Genomic DNA, 24,858 nt, shown 5'->3' with positions numbered 1-24,858 from the left:
TTCCAATTCTTGGGTTGGTGGTATTACCTCCCTCCTTGTCTCTGGCCTCTCAGGACCAAGATTTTCAACCTCTAGTCAAAACCCACAGTATGGAGTCTCCACACGCCCTCAGGTGTCTTTTATTTCTTCTTAAATCCCCACCCGTGTCCAACAGTTTCTCAGAAAAGCATGCCCAGGGCCTCTTTTATTCCGTCATTCCAGGTCTGTCTGCATGCAGGCTCCTACATGGGCACTGCGTGCTTACAAAGTTCTCCTTCTTCAGCCTGCTGCACAATAAAGACAGGCCTGTTTGCAAACTACACACAAGGCTGTTATCAAGACCCCAAAGAGGACCTAATGGGTCAAGGAAAGCCAGGATATGTAAGGGAAACATGAGACATGAGCAACTTGTGATGGGAACCCAGAGCTCATGTATAAGCAGAATATATGAAGAAAGTGAGGCAAGGAAATAGCTCATCAGTGCATGTGGCTCAGCACAGGGACCCTTTCTAGTCAAAATGGCTCTCTTCCTTGTAGATCAATCCGGTGTGCAGATGGCTTTGTTACGCCTCCACCAAGTGCTAAAATACAGGCCCCTTCTTTAGTATCTTGGAAAACAGAAAAATACAATTTGAGGGTGGAAGTCTGGGATTCAATTTCTTAAACAGCACACATTTTTAAAGTTTCACCCTGTTTGTTGCTTCTCTTTTTTTAAAGAGGACAGAAATTAAGACTCCCTGGAGCCACATCGATACAGAAAATCAATCTTTGATTTTCATGAAGTGTTTTAGAAAGCTTTTAATAAAGTATTTGTGGTTAGATGCTTAGCAATTTGAAAAAAAAAGCATTTTATAAGGAAATACTTTAAGAGTAAGGTTTTTATTTTTTGATGTTTAAAATTTCATTGGTGCTGTTGGCTTAAGTTCTGCATAACTGAGGAAAACAAACAGCACCAAAATACTTATAAAAACAGACAGCAGCCCTTCCTCGTGCCCTCCTAACCCTGCCCAGCAGTCTCATTCCACACAAACTACCTTAACTGCTTCTTCTGGTATCTACAAATGATGCACATATGCTGCCATTTCTGGCTGATCATTTTAGACACTATCCAAATTACACAAGTTGGTAATTTGGCTCTTACCACTACCCTTACCTCTCCTCTATCATCCCAAGAATAATTACATAAAAATGTTGTCGATAGGGTTTACATGATTACATGTTATATTACCTATAATATCTGTAAGTGATTTATATATGTATATATATTTTACATAGACATTTGGTTTATCTCCATGCCAGGGAGTATAGCATGACTATACTTCCTGTACTTTGTCACATAAATTTGTTTTTACTTATAGTTAACAACTGACTTTTAAAAACCTGCTTTATTTTCTATATACCAACTGCTAATTGTTGCCAAATGCTCTAACAGATGCACCAAATGATCAGCAGTTTTCCAATTGTCCAGCACACCGAGTAAATCTTTTTCTTTGATGTGCCCTGTATTCTTATGCTCTTTTTCACAGTGCAGTCCTGTCCTGGGACCTTTTAAAGTACTCTTCCACATTGGATTCCTGATGAAATAAGTGCATCAGAGGTTTGCTTCACTGAGTCTGGGATGTATTGTAGCCTTTCTTTTTCTTCGTTTTTCCTCCCTCTAGCAGTTTTCAAGAAAGAGTTCATGGCCAGTAAATTTGTATTCTCTTCAATTTCCCTGAGAATCACAGCAGTTGCTTAAAATACTGTTTCTTGGGGAACAAGAGCAGGGTAATTGAGAACAAGTTTTGGACTCAGGCTGCTTGTGTTCAAACCCTGGCCCCACTCTTACCAGCTGGGTAAATCTGGGGCAGCTTCTCTTCCTGATTTTGTTCCCCTTTTACCTATTTCACCCATACCTCCATCCCCCTTGGCCAAGCTTCTTAATCCCGCTGTGCCTTAGTTTTCTTACCTGCAAAATAGGGACGATAATGGTGCTTATCTTGTAGTGTTGCTGTGAAGACTAAAGGAGTTAATATACACAAAACCCTTAAAATAGTGCCTGGTGGGTAGCCGGTGTTCAGTAAGCATTAGTTGTTATGACTGTCTGAAAGTCTATTCTCTTTTTCTTAGCAGGCTCTGCTAATTTTTTATATGTGCAGGTTTTCTGCCTCAGTCACATGTCAGTGTGACCTGAAACTCTTTAAGGAATGTGAGCCAGTCTTTCTCAGCCCACCGTTTGTCCCCTGATAGTGTTGGATTGGGAACTGCTTTATTCTTCCACCAATGATACGGACTGGACGGCATGGCTTATATGCCCTATCCAGCCGTTCAGCTGCCCAAGCGGAATGGAAAGAGAGCCAGGGTTTGGGTAGCTGCCACTGAGTTCCTTTCTTAACCCGAGTGAAATAAATACACCAGAGGTTTGCTTCGCTGAGTCTGGGATGTATTGTAGTCTTTTGCCTTTGTTAAGGACAGATACATACATACATATATATATATATATATATATATATATATATATATATATATATATATATATATATATTTTATGGAGCTTCTTCTTGGTGCAGCTGTAATAATTAATCCAGCAGATGCTTCCCCTATTCCTTGCCCACTTATTGTTATATCAGTGGCAGGAAAAAATGGTAAACCTTTCTTGACTCTTCTTGCCTGGGGGAGAAAAGTCTTCCTGATGGAAAAACCTGTCCCCAGTGGGGGTGTGGCTCTTTCCAAGCCTCCCCCCGGTACACCTTTTTACTTAGTGCCAGCACTTTCAAAAGTAAAGAGACTTTTCAGAATTCCTTCCTTGTGCTTGTCTATATTCCATTCTTCTCTTTGGGAAATGTTTTTTTTCAGCACCTTCTTTCAATTTGGTCCCATTTTTCTTTTTCTGTATGGCACTTCTCAAAGCTTACGATATGAAGTTGGAATCTTTTCTTGGTTTCAGGGTTGATGGCATGCTATTTTCTTACTTTTTATTATTAACTTCTGAAAATTTGGGGGAAGGTATTTTGTGACCCTGTATCAACTTTATCAGAAGTCTGTTAGGCTTTATTTTTTTAATATCAGAGAAAAAGTAGCACTGAGAAATTACAGAGGAAAATGGTTTTATACAAAAAATGATTCATGCATTTTTTTTTTTTTTTTTACAATCTATAAAAGTTTGTGTGTCTGTGTATTCTGCAGGCTGGAATTTAAGATATAAGACAGATTTTTCCATTTCCCTCTTTGTTTAAAGCAACTTAAGGTGCTGGGTTTTTCAAGAGTCATACAAAGCTTACCTCTGTAAAGGGCTTTGCCTGGTGATGGAGTATCAGAAAGCAGAAAATTAAGTGTTATATTCAATAAGCAAATGACTAATTCTTATTTGCATATGCTATAGAGGCTCAACAAAACAAGGTAGCCAAAGGGGCTCTTGATGAAACAGCATTAACACTAAAAGTGGAACCAACCAGACATTACGTGCTTTATGATATGATGCAAGGGACTGGAAGCTGACAGTTGAAGGAGACATAATGGGATCCAGGAGGGGAAGTCAGCAGAAGATAAAAAGCAGAGAGCAGACGGACAGTGGGGAGGGCAGGAAGTCCTTGCTTAGCTAGAAAAGAGGATAGACGGAAACAAGAGAGGCTGACTCAGAAGAACACCTGAGGTATAAAGAAAGTTAGAGCCACAGGGCTCACTGCCTTGCCACAGAGTTTTGGATCCAGTTCCTCTCCAGTATCCTTACCCCCATCTAGTCATTTCCCAGCACAGTAGCTGGAGTGATCCTTTAAGATGAAAGTCAGATCATGTCACTTCTCTGCCAAACACTCTATCATGGCTCTCCACTTCAGAGTAAAGGCCAGAGTCCCTCCGCAGCCTGCCAGGCTCCCCTGCACACCGGCAGGGTACTGCCCGCCTCCCCTCCCAGCGTCCTCTCCCTCACTCACTCCGGCCACACTGGGTCCCTTCTGTACCCTCTGGTCTCACAGCCTCTGAGCTCGCTATTCCCTCCACGTGGGATGATCTGCCCCAGACACCACATGGCTAACCTCCTCACTCTCTGTCTGCCCAGCTGTCACCATCCCGACGAGGCCAGCCCTGACCACCCTATTTAAAAAGCCAACCTGCCTCCCCTCCCCTCCTGGGACTCTCCATTCACCTTACTACTCTCTGTTTTCTTCTCTTGCCTCCGGCGTTAAGACTTAACACACCGCGGTAATTACGTGTCACTGTGTAGGTTGTGCTCTTCCCACACTGGAAGTTCAGCTCTGCTAGGCCAGGGATCTTCATCTCTTTTGCTCACTGATGAATCTCCATTGCCTAGAACAAGGCCAGTGACATAGTAGCCACTCAACAGCATTTGCTGAAGGAATGTTTTCAACTTCATCTGGGCCCGATACTCAATCTTTCATTTCAGCTGTCGTGTGTCCCATTTTCAAGAGCTTGTTCTCCAAAAATTCCTTTGAAAAGCATGTTTCTTCTTGTTTTACAAAAGCAGCATCTTGTCCTTCCTTTCTGAATATATAAATCATAGTTTTACTTTTTACGCTGTTCTCTGCACTGTATTTGTTCTTCCCCCATCAGTCTTGGTCTTGACCTTCTGTTAGAGGCCTTCCTCCAATGTTTGGGGATCCTTGGCTGTTCCATTCACTAAAGAGCGAAACACCACTTGGAAAGTCTGTGTATGTGCTTCGCCGCGGACTTCACTGTAGAGGGTGAAGAGGTGGGGACCAACGAGCTGTGCGGAACCCCGGAGTGTCAGTGAATCAAAGTACCTTTGCTTTGCTGCCAGTGTGGAGTGAAGGGGATGGGAGGAATTGTCAGTGTCTGGACTTCCATTTAATTTCCTTGGTTTCAATATGGCCTGGACCCGCTCCTCACTGTGCCTGGTGTCCCCAGGGCAAGGGGTTCTCCAGTTCAGTATCTTCAGATAAGCCTCGTGTGTTCTATCAGAATGACACGGAGGTAGCCATCTGGCTTTGTAGGCCTATTAGGAGACCTGAGCACCTAAGTGCTCTTTATATACAGACTGTCAATCAACCTCCTCCTTCAGCCCCACCCCTCACCCGTCCCTGCACAGGCACCGGGTCTTTCCCACCCCTGAACCTTCCTACAGCCCTTCTGGCTGGCTTGCTTGTCTGACCTCTTCTCTACAGGCACTTATTTTTCAGCTTTCTCCACCTGCTTGGGGAGTTACCGCATGTTCACTTACTTCCAAAGTTTTATTGATGCCTCTTGCCTGCTGTTGTTTTCCATGATGGTTCTATATGTCCTTGTGGGTCTCTCCAATTTTTATCCCTTTCTGCTCATTTAGGGGTTTTGAGAGGGACTGGATATAAACATGATTGGCCATGTTTCACCAGATGTTTTTATACTGCTATCCTAATTCTGCAATGTTTTCCTCTGGTGCATACCTCCTTAGTGGTCAGGCGTTTCAGAACAACATCTGGCAGTCATTACAGTAGAAGACACACTTTGCAAAAGATGTAGTATTCTTAACAGGTTACACTCTGTTAAGAAGTAGGTCAATTATATATCTTCAGTTGCAGAAATACAGATCAGCTTTCCTTCTTTCCTTTTTCCCCCTAGTTCTCCATGTTTTTTTTGTTTTTGTTTCCTAATAATTATGGGTGTTCGACCCTTTCTGTCCTGTTTCCAAACAGCTGCCTGGTGCTCTAAATTGGATATTCTCATGGCTTCCATAATTCCCCCAGGCACTCCATGCCTAGGAACAACTTTTGAGAGAAGCACCTTCTATTTCTAACCTTAAGTTCCTCATATAGTAATTCTGGCAGAGTTCTAACAGTTTATGGTTGTTAAAGAGTTGAGGTAGAGGATAATTTATTTAGGTACCAGGTTGAACTCTGAGTAAATTGTAAAACACACAAATCCTATCTTTGGTATCCATGGTATAATTTGATATCTCATCAAACTTCGGTAGTATGCCCTTATTCGTGGTGCCAGTTTCTTGCAGTCAACTACAGTCTGTAAGCAGATTTTGCTCCTTCTGACATATGGTCAGAATGTCAACAGTAGCCTAACACCACATCACGCCTATGTTGTTCACCTCACTCCATCTTGTTACATAGGCATTTTATCATCTCATATCATCATAAGTACTTGAAGAGTGAGTGCTGTACAACAAGATATTTTAAGAGACAGAGAGAAGGGACCACATTCATATAACTTTTATCATAGTATTTATAATTGTTCTATTTAATTATTACTTATTGTTGTTAATCTCTTACTGTGCCTATTTTACTTATTTATTTATTATTTATTTATTTAGTTTTTAATTTTTTTAAATTAGTTTTATTTTGGTATCATTAATCTATAATTACATGAAGGACATTATGTTTACTAGGCTCCCCCCTTCACCAAGTCCCCCCGACACACCTGTTCACAGTCACTGTCCATCAACATAGTATGATGCTGTAAAATCACTACTTGTCTTCTCTGTGTTGCACAGCCCTCCCCGTGTCCCACCCCCACACTATACATGTTAATCGTAATGCCCCCTTTCTTTTTTCCCGCCCTTATCCCTCCCCTCCCACCCATCCTCCCCAGTTCCTTTCCCTTTGGTAACTAACTGTTAGTCCATTCTTGGGTTCTGTGCTTCTGCTGCTGTTTTGTTCCTTCAGTTTTCTTTTGTTCTTATACTCCACATATGAGTGAAATCATTTGGTACTTGTCTTTCTCTGCCTGGCTTATTTAACTGAGCATAATACCCTCTAGCTCCATCCATGTTGTTGCAAACGGTAGGATCTGTTTTTTCTTATAGCTGAGTAATATTCCATTGTGTACATGTACCACATCTTCTTTATCCATTCACCTACTGATGGACATTTAGGTTGCTTCCATATCTTGGCTATTGTAAATAGTGCAGCAATAAATATAGGGGTGCATCTGTCTTTTTCAAACTGGAGTGCTGCATTCTTGGGGTAAATTCCTAGGAGTGGAATTCCTGCGTCAAATGTTATTTCTATTTTGAGCATTTTGAGGAACCTCCATACTGCTTTCCACAATGGTTGAACTAATTTACATTCCCACCAACAGTGTAGGAGGGTTCCCCTTTCTCCACAACCTCACCAACATTTGTTGTTTTTTGTCTTTTGGATGGTAGCCATCCTTACTGGTGTGAGATGATATCTCATTGTGGTTTTAATTTGCATTTCTCTGATGACAAGTGATGTGGAGCATCTTTTCATGTGTCTGTTGGCCATCTGAATTTCTTCTTTAGAGAACTGTCTATTCAGCTCCTCTGCCCATTTTTTAATTGGATTATTTGCTTTTTGTTTGTTGAGGTGTGTGGGCTCTTTATATATTTTGGATGTCAACCCTTTGTCGGATCTGTCATTTACGAATATATTCTCCCATACTGTAGGGTACCTTTTGGTTCTATTGATGGTGCCCTTTGCTGTACAGAAGCTTTTCAGCTTGATATAGTCCCATTTGTTCATTTTTGCTTTTGTTTCCCTTGCCCGGGGAGATATGTTCAAGAAGAGGTCACTGATGTTTATGTCTAAGAGATTTTTGCCTATGTTTTCTTCTAAGAGTTTTATGGTTTCATGACTTACATTCAAATCTTTGATCCATTTCGAATTTACTTTTGTGTATGGGGTTAGACAGTGATCCAGTTTCATTCTCTTACATGTAGCTGTCCAGTTTTGCCAGCAGCATCTGTTGAAGAGACTGTCATTTCCCCATTGTATGTCCATGGCCCCTTTATCGAATATTAGTTGACCACATATGTTTGGGTTAATGTTTGGAGTCTCTATTACTGTGCCTAATTTGTAAGTTAAACTTTATCACAGGTGTGATTGTATAGGAAAAAAGCATAGTATATATAGAGTTCAGTATTATCTATGGTTTCAGGACATATCCCCAGTGGATAAGGGGAGACTACTGCAGAATGACAGCTGCACCCTATTTGGGATATTTCATGATTAATTAATGAAGGTGTAGCCTGTTTTAGGTGTTATTTTAAAGAACACTCAAAGGCAGTAAGATCTTCCTGAGCTATTCCTCTTTAACTCAAATCTTTCTATGAGGGACAAAATGAATAAAGGTCTGATGTACTATTTTTAAAAGGCTGGTACCCATGTTTTTACCAGAATAGCAGGTTAATATAGACCAAGAAGACAGAGTAGATATAATTTGTAGGTTTTTAGTTTAAATTTTGACACAAAAATTCCTTACTTTTACAGATAAACTAGTAGCATTTTGAGATGATCTAGGGGAAAATTAAGAAGCAGTGAAATAACCAAATCTAACCAAAGCTAAAACCATTAAAATAAAGACAGAGACCAAAAATACAAGAGTGTGTGTGAGTCTATCATTCTAAGCTGTCCTGATGAACTTAATTATGTATGTAGGGTGGTGTGCATGCCTGGGGGAGTGTACTTTAGACATGATCACCCCTGAGTTGCTCTACCTTGGTCTGGTACACCAGCTTGCTGATTCAGTTGACCTATGAAACTTCATTTCGGACTCGTAAACTTTACATGTACCCTTATCCAGACCCATGAGCTTAGCAATTCTTTAGTGTATATGATTGCCGCCTATTAATGATTTCTCTACTATGATGATGCCATGATTCGACAACCTCCTTGTAACTCTAACCTCAAGAAGCAACTGAACCTCTTGGTCAATTACTATCAAAAGAACAGCTCAACATTAACTCCGTCAACAAAACCCAAATTACAATTATTTTGAAGACAAATGAAAATAACATTACTCCTGCTAATAGGCTGAGTAATTCTGATGGGCCTTTCAGGCAGGACTCAGTGTTGTTCAAAAGTAAACACTCTGTAGGGCTGCTCTGAAGTGATTGCTTGCTTTGTTTGCTTAAGACGGGGAGGTAAAGATGGGTAATTCATCTTCAAAATCTCCAAGGTTAAGGCTGTCTCAAAATTGCTTATTGACATAGAATTATAGCATTTTGCTCAAGTGTTTGGGCATTTGAGCACATCCACTGAGGCATCTAGGGATGTTCTGGCTTTGTCTGAAGATACCCACTACCTTCTCCAGGCCCAGATCCACCTCCATCTAATACTGAGGTGGCTCATCACCTGCTCACAGTACAGTTGGGTTTTTATCTTGCATAACAATGCTTCAGATGCTTGCAAATGGTCTCAATTTTGAATGGCTCCCTAGATTACAAATAAATTCAGATAATAACTGATATCTGAAAGGACCAGCAAAGGTGCATCCTAGCACTCTCTTCTACAGAGCTCCAAGGTGAATCCGGGGACATAGGGCCTTGGAAATGTGCTCTGAAAAAAAGTTCCATTTTCAGTAAGTTTGGGAAAGTTGCATAGTGCAGTTCCTTTTTGGAGATCCATGACACAGAAGCATATGAAAATGCTCTGAGAAGCTACATGTAAATAAACCAATTTTAACTTTGTTCAACAGAATTAAATAAAAACATATCTGACTATAGAATCCTTTGTACACAGATTACTCATTCATTTCAAAGGGGGTAAGATATGCCACTTTGGTTTAAGCATTATTTTGAGGAGTTTCCCAAATTCCTAGTGTACATGTGATTTCTGTAGGAAGTGTGGAGGAAAACAGGAGACACCTATGATATCCTAGAAAAAAACAAAATGTTATTGAGATGACTGAGAAAGAACTCCAATTCCTTAAGAAATAAGATCTGGTCAAACGCCAGTACGGCGTAAACCTCCATGTAACAAAGCTTGAATTCCTCCGTTACAGAGGGTGTTTCAAGAAAGTCCAGCACCACCCAGAGGGACAGCTCCCTGGCTGTCCCGGTGTCTGGTGGAGTGGAAGGAGTCCTGCCCTGGAGGGAGAGGCCAGCATTTCCCAACTACTGAGGGGCACTGGGGAGTCAACCTTCATAGCCTGGAGGCCCTGCATCTGTAAAGCAAGCATGTTATAAGAGCACACACTAATATTCTACTATCTGATAATGAACAAACATTTTAAGAGTTATTTCAAAGGTTCTTTCTGATACAATGTGCACATGGAGCCGACAACCACTATCTTTGATGTTCATCTGATTACTGTTCTTACCATTAAGGGAAGGGAGAGAAAATGTTATTTCACTATTATGTGCGAGGCCTTGTGCTAGGCACTTGACATGCATTAAAAATAGGTACTTTAAAAGCTCTTATTTTTTATATATACTTGTACCATAGTGTTATACATTTATCTTATTAATAATTCACCATAAAAAGAGCAGGGGCTATATTTAATATAGGTTTCTTTAAGTCACGCATTAATGTATTTTTGTTGGCAAATGCTTAGCTTTGGACCTACGTACCCTGCTTCTACAGAGAAAAGCAATTAAAATTCACAGCTCTTGTTGGCAGCCTGACTCTCGTGGGAGGCAATGGAACATGGTGCTAGCAGGGTTTTGTTGATCAGTCTTCCTCAATGTACCCCTGCAGCTCCACATGCCAACACTTAGTTACCAGTGTGCACTAGGACAGCAATACTGGGTGAAGATGCTTCCATGGAGGGGAATTTCCAAATCTTGAGGGAAGGGAATAATCTGGACAAGGTCCCTTGGATTACTTAGGGTAAACATCAAATAATTCCTCTTTTCATTTTCCTGTCTTAGATTGTAATTAGTGTAAAGGGGAATGGCAAGATAAGAAAATGTACAATTAAAGGCAGATAGTTTTTCGACAGTTCAAGTTTATACAACACGAATTGAACATAATATGATTAAATAACTATGAATACCATTAATGGTTATAACTCAATTACAAAAAGAAAAAGTATACAACTGCATTATTTGGGTGCATGATTTATCATAATAGGTGATACATGTGACCAGATTAGTAAGTAGATCATGCTAGAATAATGTGGTGACATGAAGAAATGTTATGATTTAGAGAAAACTCTAGATAAAAATGTAGATTTTCTCAGTGATGTTGAGATTTTATATTTGTGCACATAACTGTAATTATCTTTGTAATTGAAAATTCTACCAGAAACATAATCTTATACTTATAAATCTGAAAAATCCTACTACTTAATCTATTTGTTCCCCAAGAAATGTTTTATAACAAACACAATATTTGGAAGTTGAGGCTTCTTAGTTACATACCAAGTCAGAACAGATATAAAATGGATGCCAACAAGAATATGATCAATTTTTCCACTAACTTCTCTAGAATCTATTTAAAAAATAAATTTATATTTTTATCAGTCATTTAGAATTCTTTTTTGTAAACTGAATATTTCTATTTTATCCATTTTCTTTGCATTTCTTTTTTATCGACTTGTAGGAGCTTCTTATAAATAAAGGAGACCTTCCTTTGGTCATTGGTGTTTGAAATCTTTTTCTAGAACGTCAATGACCTTTTGATGCTGTTTAGGGTACACTGCCATATGTAAGTTTTTTTTTTTTAATTTTATGTAGTCAAATGGATTTACTTTTCCTTTATTTAACAAACATACATAACTGAGATCATATAATAATGATAAAATTCTTTGAAATGCTTTTTATTTGATACATCAGGCATATTTCCCCATGTGATCAAGTATCTTCCTATAATGTGATTCTGAATGATCTCACAGTACTTAAATGAATTTAATTCAGCTAACCAAACCCCCTACTGTAAGATATTTCTAGTGTATTTTTTCCAATTATAAATATCACTTTAGTAGTATCATTGTATGCAAATTTATGCACACAAATGATTATGGCAAAGTTCTAGAAACAGCATTGCTGTTGTAGCCCATTTATGTTTTCAAGTGCCACATAATAAAGCACTCATTTCCAAATTCTACCACGTAAACAGTTAAAAAGAATCAACTAGATTAATAGGATTATATAGTGTTGCTATGATTAAATTACTTTATTAGTGCTATTCAACTTTTTAGAACTCATTAGCTATTTGAGTTTTTTCTTTTGTGAATGGTCTCTTTTTTTTTTGACCGTCACATATGCATAATTTCACATAATGATCAGTAACTTCTTATGTATGAGATAAGTAACTTTTTATTACATTTACAAGGACTTCTTAGCATTTTGCCTTTACCATCTTGTGGACTTGGTTATTGGTTCAGGCCAATAAAACATGACAAGAATTTTGCTAGGTGGTTATGAGAGAGATTATTTATCACGTTTCTGAGAAAATGTCCAAGGACTTCTAGAAGTGACTCTCCCTGAACATGGAAGAAACACGGATGCTGAAATGGTTAGAAGTCATCTTTCAACCACAAGGGGGAGCCACACTTGGGATGAGGATGATCGGAGAAGGCTGACTAGAGAGGCTTCCAGTTATATGAAATAAATCACCATTATACACTATGCCAATTCGAATTATGTCTGTCTCCCTTCCTCACTTTCTTTTGTTTTGGGCAACAACTGTATTTCTTAAGAAACAGAAGTTTTAAAGTTTTGGGCTATCTATCTTGGCCTTTATGAGTTCTTTTGCTGTATGCTTAGAAAGGACTTCTCTACTTTAAAATCAAACATGTGCCCATAAAACAAATTAATTTTGTTAAAATATAAGTTTTATGGGGCAAGGGTGGGGTCACTTAATCACAAGTAGGAGACAGCCTTTATTTTACAATCAATTCATGAATGGCAGGAGGTTGTGCCTATTTCAGTAGATTATTCATAATTGAAGATGTGTGAAATGCCCACTAAAGCTCTAGATTGTTTGAAATACAAATGAGTTACCAGCTACAGCTGATGAATAAGATGGGAGAAATGTTCTATTTGAATAAAACTCATGTGAGTGGACTAGATCGAAGTCAGCTCCTACCTGGGCAGGCATTAAGCAAGAGCTAACATTGGAAATCTTTATGAGAACGTCTCCTCTGAAATAGTGCTGTAAAAAGGAAGAAATCATGGGGGAAAATAAAAATACATATATATATATATATACCCCCACCCACAAATGGACACACACACATATATAAAATTACTTGAAAGCAAAAGGCATAAGCTATAGTGAAAGGGGTATAAATGATAGATTTTAAGATCCAGTCATAATAAATCAGCAGTTTCATGCAAAATCAAGCATATCTTCAGAGAACATATCAAACTGCTTTCCACATGAACACCAGCCTTACTTACACTGCTAACCAGTTCTTTCTGTATGTGAACCTTGTAAACATCTTAGGGTCATCAAAATCTACCTTCTTTTTCTTTTTTTTTCATTTATCTCAGTTGGCTTGTGATCAATGTTTCATGGGACTCGGCTTCAGCTGCCCTCCAGGTGTCCTTCCAGAAAACCCAAACCCAAACCTCCGGCTGAAAAGTTGTACAGACACAAACCCTGCTGCCCCAAACCTTAAAGAAATGGATGTGCGCCGGCGGTAAAAAGGGACAGAAGCACAGACACTGTAGTGCTACTGCTTAAATGCCTTCCGATGTCCAAGTCCTTTCTTGTCTCAGCCTCTTTGCTTGTGTATTCCTCTCTGCCTGAATTTTTTTCTCCTTGGATGTTTCCTAGGGTTGAGTCCTTCTCATTCTTCACGTCTCAGCTTACTGGCCCCTCCTCAGAGATGTCCTCCCTGACCAAGGTACACTTCCCTTGTCCTCTGCATGACTGCCCCAACCCGGCCCTTCCTTTCCTTGGTACTCTTACACAACTTGTAATTATTTGTTGATTTATTTTTTTTGCCTCACTCTTTAATTAGAAATGTGTGCTCCAGGAAGACAAGGACTATTGCTATTATATTCATCACTGTATTTTCAGAGTGCTAGCAATAAACATGTTTTTGAATGAACTTGTTGGCCTGAATAAACTAAGTATCTTTATTAGAAGTTTTAAAGATGACTGGTTTATCTGTAAAAAAAAGGCCCCATGGAATGTTTTACATCCAGGAAGGGCTCAGTTATCTTAGGGTTTAAGAGCTCACTGAGAAGGAATAGACAGCTCATCCAGGCACACAACTGAAGAAGAGCCAAGCAAATTATAAAGCACTCAAGGGAGAAAGACATGGCAGCTGCCACACAACTCTCCAGTCCTAATGGGATTTAAAAATCAGTGCTGATGGTGAATAGTTCTAGAGCAGTCTAACGTGAATAAACACCAACTCAAAAAACTGTTGACAGTTTGCCAATGAGCAACATGATGCATGAAAAAACCTGGTTTTCAGTGAATATTCCTTGTATGTGAAGAGAAGTTAGCTAACCCTGTAAAATCTTCATCTCAAGTAAGTTGGTTCTGTTATAGTTATGAAAATAGGCATATTCTAAATTAAGTTCCTACTTCCCTGTTCATTCCAATTAAAAGGTTTTTTGGGAAAAAAAACTCCTCCTTTGCCTTTTCTTTCATTGGCAAAAGTCAGTACTTCAGTGTCACTGCATTCTATCAAGCGACCAAGGAAAATATGACATGGTACATCCTTATTCTCTCTCTTGAGGTCAGTGAGGTTGAGAAAGAGTCCCTAACTTTCACTGTATATCACTCCTTTTCTCACTAGGCCTGTGAGAATCATTTAATTCCCCTATTATTGCAATGAAAGGGAAGAGGAAAAAAAACAAACTGGTTGGAAAATTCCATCAAATTAAAATATACAAGTATTACATACTGTGGTCTCAAATGAACAAAAATCAGATTCCAATTAGGAATCAGTTCTTGGTTAGACGACTACTTGGATGCATTTAGATGAAACAGCTCATCCTTCCCAGCACACAGCTGTGAAGACAAGCCAAGCGAATTATGAATCGTTCAAGGAAATGAACTAGCTATTCAAGCTAATAAGCCACAGATGACATGAAAAGATACAGTTATTAATTAGCTTTGGCTTTAACTCAGCAGCTGATAGTATGTTCCTGCTTCCTCCTCTTTTTGAGAGGCTATCTAGCAGACTGGAGTCACAAGCCACAGAATGCTGGCAGCCTGCAGAAGCTGGAAGAGGCAAGCAATGGATTATCCCCTCCAATCTTCAGAGGGAGCATGGCCCTGACAACACTGTGATTGTGGCCCAGTGAAACTGATTTCAGACTTCTGGCCTCCAGAACTTTGATAGATTAAATTTCTGTCATTTTAAGCCATTACATGTGCCCTAATTTTTACAGCAGCCATAGGAAATTAATACAGGTGGTTTGTGGAATAGCTGTGATGAATTAATATATAGAAATCCAGATTAATAATGATAATAACATTAATAAAATAATGCAGTGTTAATAACAAACACATATACCTGCCACGTGCTAGGCACTATTCAAAGTATGCTGGCTATATTAACTCATTTAATACTCACAACCACACTATAAGGTAGGAACTGAGGCACACAGAGGCCTAAAAGTATCATTCCATAAGTGTTGGAGTTGGGATTGGAACCCAAGTGTCTTATGGTTGACAGAAGCCAAGACCTTTCTGCTGGTTAGGCAGTAGTAGAGTCTAGAATTTACATAGAAGTTAGTGATTCTTCAATTCTGGCAACAGGGTTAAAACTTAAAGGCTTCTTTCCCAGTAGGGAATAACTCATACCTACTAGTTACCTCATTTGCTTGGTATTATGAAGATAGCTCATTTAAATGCACATGAATAACTCTTGGGTATTAATGAATATCTTCTTTCATATATAACATAACTAATATAAAACTTTATAAATCCTGAACACCTAGTATTGAGTCATGATAATATAATTATACCATTGATAAAATGCCACCCAGGGCCACTGTGTACAGGGCATTATGTTGGGACTCTGGGCAGAATATGAAAAAGTATAAGGACACTGCTTCTCTCAACAGTTTATAATCTAGTTGAGGCAGTAGGAAAATTATGCAAAATTAATAGATGATCTACAGACTACAGAAATTGGAGAATCCAGCACTAATTTCTGAGCTGCAGACATCCTATAGATCATCTAGCTGAGAGGTTCCCTGCCCTGACACCTCCATGGCACACCTTATGGATATTCATACGTGCAACACACTCCCAGGGGTTGTACAATCCCTGAGATGTGCCTTTCTCACCCACTCAAGGAAGCAAGTATAAATGTTACAGAAATAACCTTGAATCAGCTCTTACTTACAAAATAATTCATTGTCTTTGATCACTTATTATTAGTAACAAATTACTCATAATGTACCTCATACCTGATTGTGATAGATGTACCCATATCCAAACCTATCATTTTACAGATGAAAGAAATGCTGAACCTAAAACCTTACACAAACCTAAAGCCAACAGAAGGCCCACAGTCTTGCCTCCCAATGCACTTGGTGTCTCAGAGAGCCACAGGGAACTGACATGGATTCTGGGGAAGGAAGAAAAGATGATTTCATTTAGACTGGTATGGCCAGGAGGGCTTTAGGGAGGCGGTGGAATCTAATTAGAACATGAAAAGCAAGGCAAACCGTATGTATAAGCATATAGGTAGAAAAGAAAGACATGGTTTGGAAGTTCAGTGAGAAACAATAGTGTTGTTTCTCACTGCTAGTCTTGTAGGGCAAGATGTAGCTGGCTGGAGCCAGACTCTGGAAGGGTCCGGTGTTAATTCTGTAGGTGACCAAAGGGTTTCTGAACAGACAAACATCATCATTAACACTAAGACTGTGATATTGTGCAGATGAGGGTCAAGGAGGGGAGCCAGGAAGACCCCATGGAAGTGGTTCAGGGGCAGAGCACCCAACCATTACCATCTTGCTGCTGATTTTCATCCTGGAATAGCCCCTCACGGTGCACACAACATGTCTTCAGCTTTAAAAATTGTGCATGCCCATGTGTGTGTGTATGTCTGTGTGTGTGTGTGTGTGTGTGCATAAGACAGAGTAGGGCAAGGACTGGAATGATACATTCCAAAGCGTTAATAGTAGTGACCTTTTCTGGTGGTGAGATAATGGTGACGTTACTGCCTTGTTTACGTAATTCTTTAATATTTCACAATGAAAATCTATTATTTTATAATAAAAACTGTTCATTAAAATTTTAGATGGACCAATGTGCGTGCAGCTATATGTCGTTCCTATTTAAAATCTATTTAAAGTATAATAAACTTGTGAATAAAGTACCTGCATTTAAATTACAAGTCCTTGACTGTATTTTTCATTCCCCAAGATGGTCACCAACATATTTTCTATGATAAAGTGGTTTCTTTGAGTTTTGGTATCTATACAAATGCAACAAAACCAAGCAAAGACAGCTGACTAGTAAACACCTTATTTTGAAATTAAATTTTCTTAAAAATATAGTCCTTCACTGGAGTGAATCTGAATAGATAGCAATGTCTGGCAACATTAAGACTTTTTGACAAAACCACAGAATATAAATAATCCTAAATTTTTCTTCACTAATGAATAAAGACCCCCCAAAAAGAATAACTTACCAGTTGCTCCTCAGTATATAAAATGGGTGTGTTTGTGCACATGTATGCGTGCACAGGTACTTCTAGAATTAACAATGTGGTTAAAAAGGAATCATATTGAACATCCTGCTTTTGTAACACATTTTTCACTTAACATTTATCATGAACACTTTCAATGTTACTAACTTTTTTTACAATGTCATTGTTAATGGCTGCTTAGTTTCTTGCTGTATGGATATCAACTTTATATAACGAATTTCATAACCTTTTTCTCCATTATTTCCTTTCATGAAAAATACTGAAAATAAAATTCTTACAGCTTAATTTTTACATAAATTCTTAAGAATTTCCTTGGTAAAATTTTCTGGAAGTGTAATTGCTAGATTAGAGGCAAACCCAATTTCAAAATTATTTTGTAAATACATTGCTCAAGTACCTTTCAGAAAGTTCTCCACCAATTTACACCTATGACAGGAGTATACATATCCTCAGCAACACTGTGTGTGATTTAAAAAAAAAAACTGAGTATTTGATAGGTAAAAATATGGTTGCTGGGCATTTTTTTTTTCTTTAAGGACTGATCATCCGTATTTTTAGTCAGTTTTTTGGTGAGTTATTTATTTAATTTAATTGGAAGGGCCTTTTATATATTAAAGGTATTTATACTCTGTACTTGTTGGAATTAAAACAATAGAATTTAAAGCTTCTAAATGTCTCCCACAAAGAGAAGCTGAATGCTTTAAATATGTGAAATAAATAATGATGTTTCCCAGAGCACGCTAAATATTTCATAAACATTTTTTTTGGTTAGCAAAATTTAATGGTCCAAGCAGAATGTGTTTAAATGTGCCATGACAAAGAATCTGAGCAACTTCTGATACACTTAGATTCCTTGGTAGTAATTATATACATTTGCCATAGTAAGAAAAAAATAATAAACCTCAGCATTTAAACCTTACACCTAAAACACATGCATTCTATTACATACCTAATTTGTAACCATGATGTATTTTATCACCCATAAAGTGTCTTAACTTAGTAAAATATAGATGACCCTTGAGCAACATGGGTTTGAACTGCGCAGGTCCTCTTATATGTGAATTTTTTCCAATAAACATATTGGAAAAAAAATTTTGAGATGTGTAACAGTTTGAACAATCTTGTAGATAAACTAGAAACATGGCTTAGAAATATCGAAAAACTTAAGGAAAAGTCAGGTATGTCATGAATGCCTAAAATATATGTAGATACTAGTTTATTTTATCATTTACTACCATAAAATCAACAGTAGGCTATTAGCAATTAAGCTTTGGGGGAGTCAAAAGTTATATGCAGTTTTTGACTACACAGGGAGTCAATGCCTCAACCCCTATGCTGTTCAAGGGTCAACCGTACGTGGCAAAAGTATGTACTTCAGAAAAGTCTTTTTTTGAAAAGTCTGTTTTAAAAATCATCTTACATGATATCAGCATAGTCACTAAGTAGTAAGTGCCTTAACATTCATTACCTAGTTATTTCTAAAAGGACTGGAGGAATCTTACAGTAAAAGTTACACACAGTGGAGTCACTCAAGCAAGGACAGGACAGCTAGGCGGGGGGGTCAGGGTGCAGGTGGGAAGGGAGAGAGCCACCACTGAAATCCCCAGCTGAGAATGGTTCCCAGGTTTGAGTACAAATCTGAGCCTGGAGCTTCCTGGCAGCTATAGAAAATGGGAAACTTCATGAGTTGAATGGATTTAGTAACGTTGGTAATTAAAGTAAGTACTCCCTGAACCTAAATATGCATTTTATTTTGAAACAGTAGTTTTTGTTGAGGAGGAAGAAAAATTAATTGCTCAGCAGTGGTTCGATGGTATTTTGTTTGGCTTGGTTGCGCACATCTTCAGCTACTTGTATAACACAGTCTTCCTCCAGACAAGCTTTTTTCGCCCTATCTATCAGATTCTTCATTTGAGTCTGGGGTAGCAATTTTCACTGAATTGTTCAGAGGAGTTTTGTAATTTAATGTAAGCATCTACTCACCAAATCACTTCCTCTTCACTAATTAATTCCTTACAAAGAGTCAATCTCTTGAGCTTCCAGCAATTAAAAAAGAAAAATGCAATAAGAAAGTAGCTATGGTTTTTTTCCTTTTTTTTTTTTCCTGCCACCACATATAGGGGCCAGAAAGTGTTGTCATGGAGACAACATCTGCTGGGTTATGAGTGACAGGTCTCAGGAGAGAGAGGTGTCTTGGAAAGGGAACATCTCATGTTAAAAAAAAAAAACAAAAAACACGTGGTGAGAGAGAAACCAGTGCAAGCTATTTTACTAAGCATAGTTGGGGGAGCTCATTTGAAAGGTGTATTTAAGATAGCAAAGAATAAAAGCAGTATTTCCCCCTTCCTTTCATCTAACATAGAAAATGTTTTCCTTCTGAAGGGGGAACAGATTCCTTTTAAGCAAATCTCAAGCATATGTACATATCTTGGCATAATTACATTTAAAAATTGGGATTCACACTGATGCACCAAATTGGTTGCCTTAGTAATGAGCTATCACCCGGGCAACGGATTTGCTGCTCTTTCAGGAGAGCAGAGCATCTGTTTCCAAGTTACACGGGAAGGGGTTGGGGAAGGGGTGGCAGGGGTTTCTTACTGGCAGTATATGAGAGGAGACAAATAAGAAACAAATTATTTTTGACATGTCACCATTACTTTCCAAATATGCTTTCATCTTTTTTATTCATTAGTTGGGTAGCAGGAGGAAAAGGGGGCCCAAAATAGAGAAAGAGAGAAAGAGAGAGGAAGGGGGGCGGGGTAGAGAGAGAGAGAGAGAGAGGGAAAGGAAGGGAGAGACAGAGAGGATGCTCTGTTGTTCCAGTGTCAAATTTTAGCTGAGGCATTTTTATTGTTCCAAGCTTTGCATCTGTCAAGTACAAATACTAAATGCGATCAGATATTGGCTTATAAATCAACAAAAACTTTCTTCATAACAGTAAAATCAATGACTCATATACAGTGATGTTACTGTAATAGCACGGCTTAGTAACATACGGAGGGGTAAGGTTTAAACGTTCGATACTCATTTTACTAAATGTCTTGATGATAAAAACTCCTCGGTTTCTTCATTAAGAACATAACCCTTTCCCATAACTATTTTCATTACCATTACTTACCAGTAAATGTTGGATATACTTCCTCGCTGGAGGATTCTGGTTTTTTGTTTGTCTTTCTTCTCCTCCTGTATTCTGGTGTCACCCTGACCTACTCTAACATGCTGGTTATTATGAATAAACCATGATCTCCTAATTGCCAGATGAAGTGGGCACTTCCCAGTCCTTATTTTGCTGATGTTTCTGTTTGATGCTGGTCTTTCCTTCGCGAGATTTGCTATTTCCTTTGCTTCCCTGACTCCATATCAACTGCCTGCCACACCTTGACTTCAATTCTCATTATCCAACATCTTGACTTGAATGTTTCATAGGCATCTTGAACACATACTGCCCCAAACTATTAATTTTCCCCAAATATGCACTCGCTTCTGCACCTTCTATCTCTATCTCAGCTGTTAGGGATACCAGCTATCCAGGAACCTGGGTTGGAAACCTGGGAATCATTAATTCCTGACTTTTAGCATTCTCCCATCCAAATAACTATCATGGTCTGCCAGTTTTACCTCCCCCCTCTCAAATCTGTCCCCATTTCAACTATCACTATGATATAGGCCCCCCATTAGATTTCTCCCAGATTATAGCAACAAAGCTCCTACTTGGCCATCCTGCCTCCAGTCTCGTTGACCTCTAACCTCCCCGACACAGATCTATTTAAAACCTGAAAATAGACACATAACTTCTATTAAACCATTCAAAGGGAATTGCACTGAATATGGCAGGAGGGAGGTAGAATAGATAACATGATATCCCTTCTGCTAGAGAAGTGTAACAAACATCCCTCAGTATAGCTGAACTTCCAAGAAAGCAAAGGACATACTCACGGATCAATATTAGGTTGGTCAAAATTTAAAATTCTGGCAATATTTTTTTGATCTGTATCCTCAGGCAAGGGAAACGAAAGCAAAAAATAAATAATTGGGACTACATCACACAAAAAGCCTTTGCATAGCAAAGGAAACAATCAACAGGACAAAAAGGCAAACTAGTAAATGGGAGAAGATATTTGCAAATGATATATCTGGTAAGGGGTTAATATCCAAAATATATATAAAGAACGCATACACTTCAACACCAAAACAAAACAAAACAAAAAACACCCCAAGTGATTCAGTTAAAAAGATGGGCAGAATACCCAAATAGACATCTTTCTAAAGACATACAGATGGCCAACAGACACATGCTCAACATGTGTTTGATGCTCAACATCACTAATTATCAGGGAAATGCAAATCAGAAACACAATGAAATATTATCTCACACCTTTCAGAACAGGATTATAAGACAAGAAATAATAAGCCTTGGCAGAGATGTGCAGAAAAGGGGGCCCTCGTGCACTGCTGGTGGGAATGTAAATTGATGCAGCCACTGTGGAAAGCAGTATGGAGGCTCCTTAAAAAATTAAAAACAGAACTACCATATGATCTAGCAATTTCATTTCTGGGTGAAATTATATCTGAAGAAATATGAATAAATATCTGAAGTATATTCCCTAGAGCAGCAGATTTCAAGGTTTGATTTGGGGAACCCTGAGCATTATTGAGCCCCTTCAGGGATCCACAAGATAAAAACTAATTTCTTAGTAATACCCTTAGGTTCTTTGCCTTCGTAATTCTCATCTTAATGTGAGTGCAGTTGTCCAGAGGTTACACTACCAGTGAGGACATGATCACTCTGACAGCTAACAGAATGTATATTTGTACATTCTTGACTTTTCTAAGGTAAGCTCTTTGGGCTCCTCAAAATTTGAGAGTAACTGCCCCCCACAGACTTACTCAATTGGAGACAAGGACACATGTACAATAATGTTCACTGCAGCATTACTTGGAATGACAAAGAGTTGAAAAACTAAGTAAGTATTATCAGTAAAATAAATAACTTTTATATAACGAAGTAGCATAAAGAAGTAAAAGAAAATAAATTAGAGCTGCAATTATGGACCTAGTGAAACTTAAAAACATGCTGAGTGAAAAAACCAAGTTGCAGAAGGCTTTGTAGAGTGCAGGAAGAGTTTTGTAAGCCATGGCAACAAAAGTATAGTCAAATCAGGTGACCGCCAGCCTTGACTGGCAGTTACTAATAAGGACATGACAGAATGGGAGCTTGTTGACCGAGGTGATTTGAGAAGACAAACCCTGAGCTAAATCTTTCCATCTTGTTAAATAAATAAGGGAAAAGTCAGTAAATATTTATATACTTGTTATAAAATTCACGTTAAATCCAAATTTAATTCTGTCACTGTAAATTGCACTGCTGCCATGTATGTTTATTTCGTAATTATCCGTATGGCTGTTTTCCAGGAAGGCCAAAGAACTTTTCTGTAACACTGAAAGGGCTGTTTTAGTAATTCCAAGGGCTGGAATTAGACTACATTTATTATGGAGAATGTTTGAATATTTTTGTAGAAACGTTGTTTCATATATTTGTCATAGTTCATTTTAGCCACTAACCTTAATGATAATTAACCCACTAGGACATCTATAACCCAGCTCTAATGAACTCAGTCCATATAAATGGTTTATGAAATACAAATCAAGGTCTGTCTTCCCTGTAGATATATTTTCAAGTAAAATATGAATCTAACAGAATGGTTCTCAAACTTCCTGGCATCTCTTCTTCCAGAAAGCCTTCTCTACCCAGCTCAGGTCTGAGCCTCTTCTCTGAGCCAGCTGGTGGTCGTCACCGACCTGAGAATCACCCTTACGGGTACCCTACCTCACTGGTGTGAGTGCTAACACATCTTCCTCCCGACTGGGTCATCAGCTTCTTCTGGGTGAGGTCTTATCTTCTTCATTTTTATGTCCCTATTCAGTAATGAATGAACAAATCCATGTTTATTACTTATTTAAAAATGCATACTAGTGGATTCACCGCTGAATTTTATCAGACATATAGAGAAGACATAATACCCATTCTCCTTAAAGTTTTCCAAAAAATAGAAGAGGAGGGAATACTTCCAAACTCATTCTATGAAGCCAACATCACTCTAATACCAAAACCAGGCAAAGACCCCACCAAAGAAGAAAAATACAGACCCTGATGAACATAGATGCAAAAATACTCAACAAAATATTAGCAAACCAAATTCAAAAATACATCAAGAGAATCATACACCATGATCAACTGGGATTCACCTCAGGGATGCAAGGATAGTACAACATTCGAAAATTCATCAACATCATCTACCACATCAACAAAAAGAAGGACAAAAACCACATGATCATTTCCATAGATGCTAAAAGAACATTTGACAAAATTCAACATCCATTCATGATAAAAACTCTCAACAAAATGGGTATAGAGAGCAAGTACCTCAACACAATAAAGGCCATATACGACAAACCCACAGCCAACATCATACTGAACAGCAAGAAGCTGAAAGCTTTTCCTCTAAGTTCGGGAACAAGACAGGGATGCCCACTCTCCCCACTGTTATTCAACATAGTTCTGGAGGCCCTAGTCATGGCAATCAGACAACACAAAGAAATAAAAGGCATCTACATTAGTAAAGAAGAAGTCAAACTGTTGCAGATGACATGATATTGTACATAAAAAACCCTAAAGACTCCACTGCAAAATTACTAGAACCAATACCTGAATTCAGCAAAGTTGCAGGATACAAAATTAATACACAGAAATCTGTTGCTTTCCTATACACTAATGATGAACTAGCAGAAAGAGAAATCAGGAAAACAATTCCATTCACAATTGCATCAAAAAGAATAAAATACCTAGGAATAAACCTAACCAAGGAAGTGAAAGACCTATACCCTGAAAACTACAAGACACTCTTAACAGAAATTAAGGAGGACACTAACAAATGAAAACTAATCACATGCTCTTGGCTAGGAAGAATTAATGTTGTCAAAATGATCATCCTGCCTAAAGCAATCTACAGATTCAATGCAATCCCTATCAAAATACCAACAGCATTCTTCAATGAACTAGAACAAATAGTTTTAAACTTCATATGGAACCACAAAAGACCTCAAATAGCCAAAGCAATCCTGAGAAGGAAGAATAAAGCAGGGGGGATCTCACTTCCCAACTTCAAGCTCTACTACAAAGCCACAGTAATTAAGATAATTTGGTATTGGCACAAGAACAGACCTACAGACCAGTCGAACAGAATAGAGTCCAGATATTAACCCAAACATATATGGTCAATTAAGAAACGATAAAGGAGCCATGGACATACAATGGGGAAATGACAGCCTCTTCAACAGCTGGTGTTGGCAAAACCGGACAGCTACATGTAAGAGAATGAAACTGGATCATTGTCTAACCCCATACACAAAAGTAAATTTGAAATGGATCAAAGACCTGAATGTAAGTCATGAAACCATCAAACTCTTAGAAAAAAACATAGGCAAAAATCTCTTGGACATAAACACGAGCAACTTCGTCATAAACATATTTCCCCGGACAAGGGAAACAAAAGCAAAAATGAACAAGTGGGACTGTATCAAGCTGAAAAGCTTCACAGCAAAGGACACCACCAATAGAACAAAAAG

General features: G+C 38.4%; 1 protein-coding gene across 6 annotated transcripts in view; it reads right to left on the bottom strand.

Annotated features, from left to right (window-relative positions):
• Positions 1-24,858, bottom strand: part of MYO1D (myosin ID) — a 343,691-nt gene that overhangs the window by 132,235 nt on the left and 186,598 nt on the right. The gene's annotated exons all lie outside the window — the stretch shown is intronic.

Source organism: Manis javanica, chromosome 4, assembly GCF_040802235.1.
Source record: "Manis javanica isolate MJ-LG chromosome 4, MJ_LKY, whole genome shotgun sequence".
Taxonomy (NCBI): domain Eukaryota; kingdom Metazoa; phylum Chordata; class Mammalia; order Pholidota; family Manidae; genus Manis; species Manis javanica.
The sequence above is the reverse complement of the archived record's forward strand: the minus strand, read 5'-3'. Positions and strand labels throughout refer to the sequence as shown.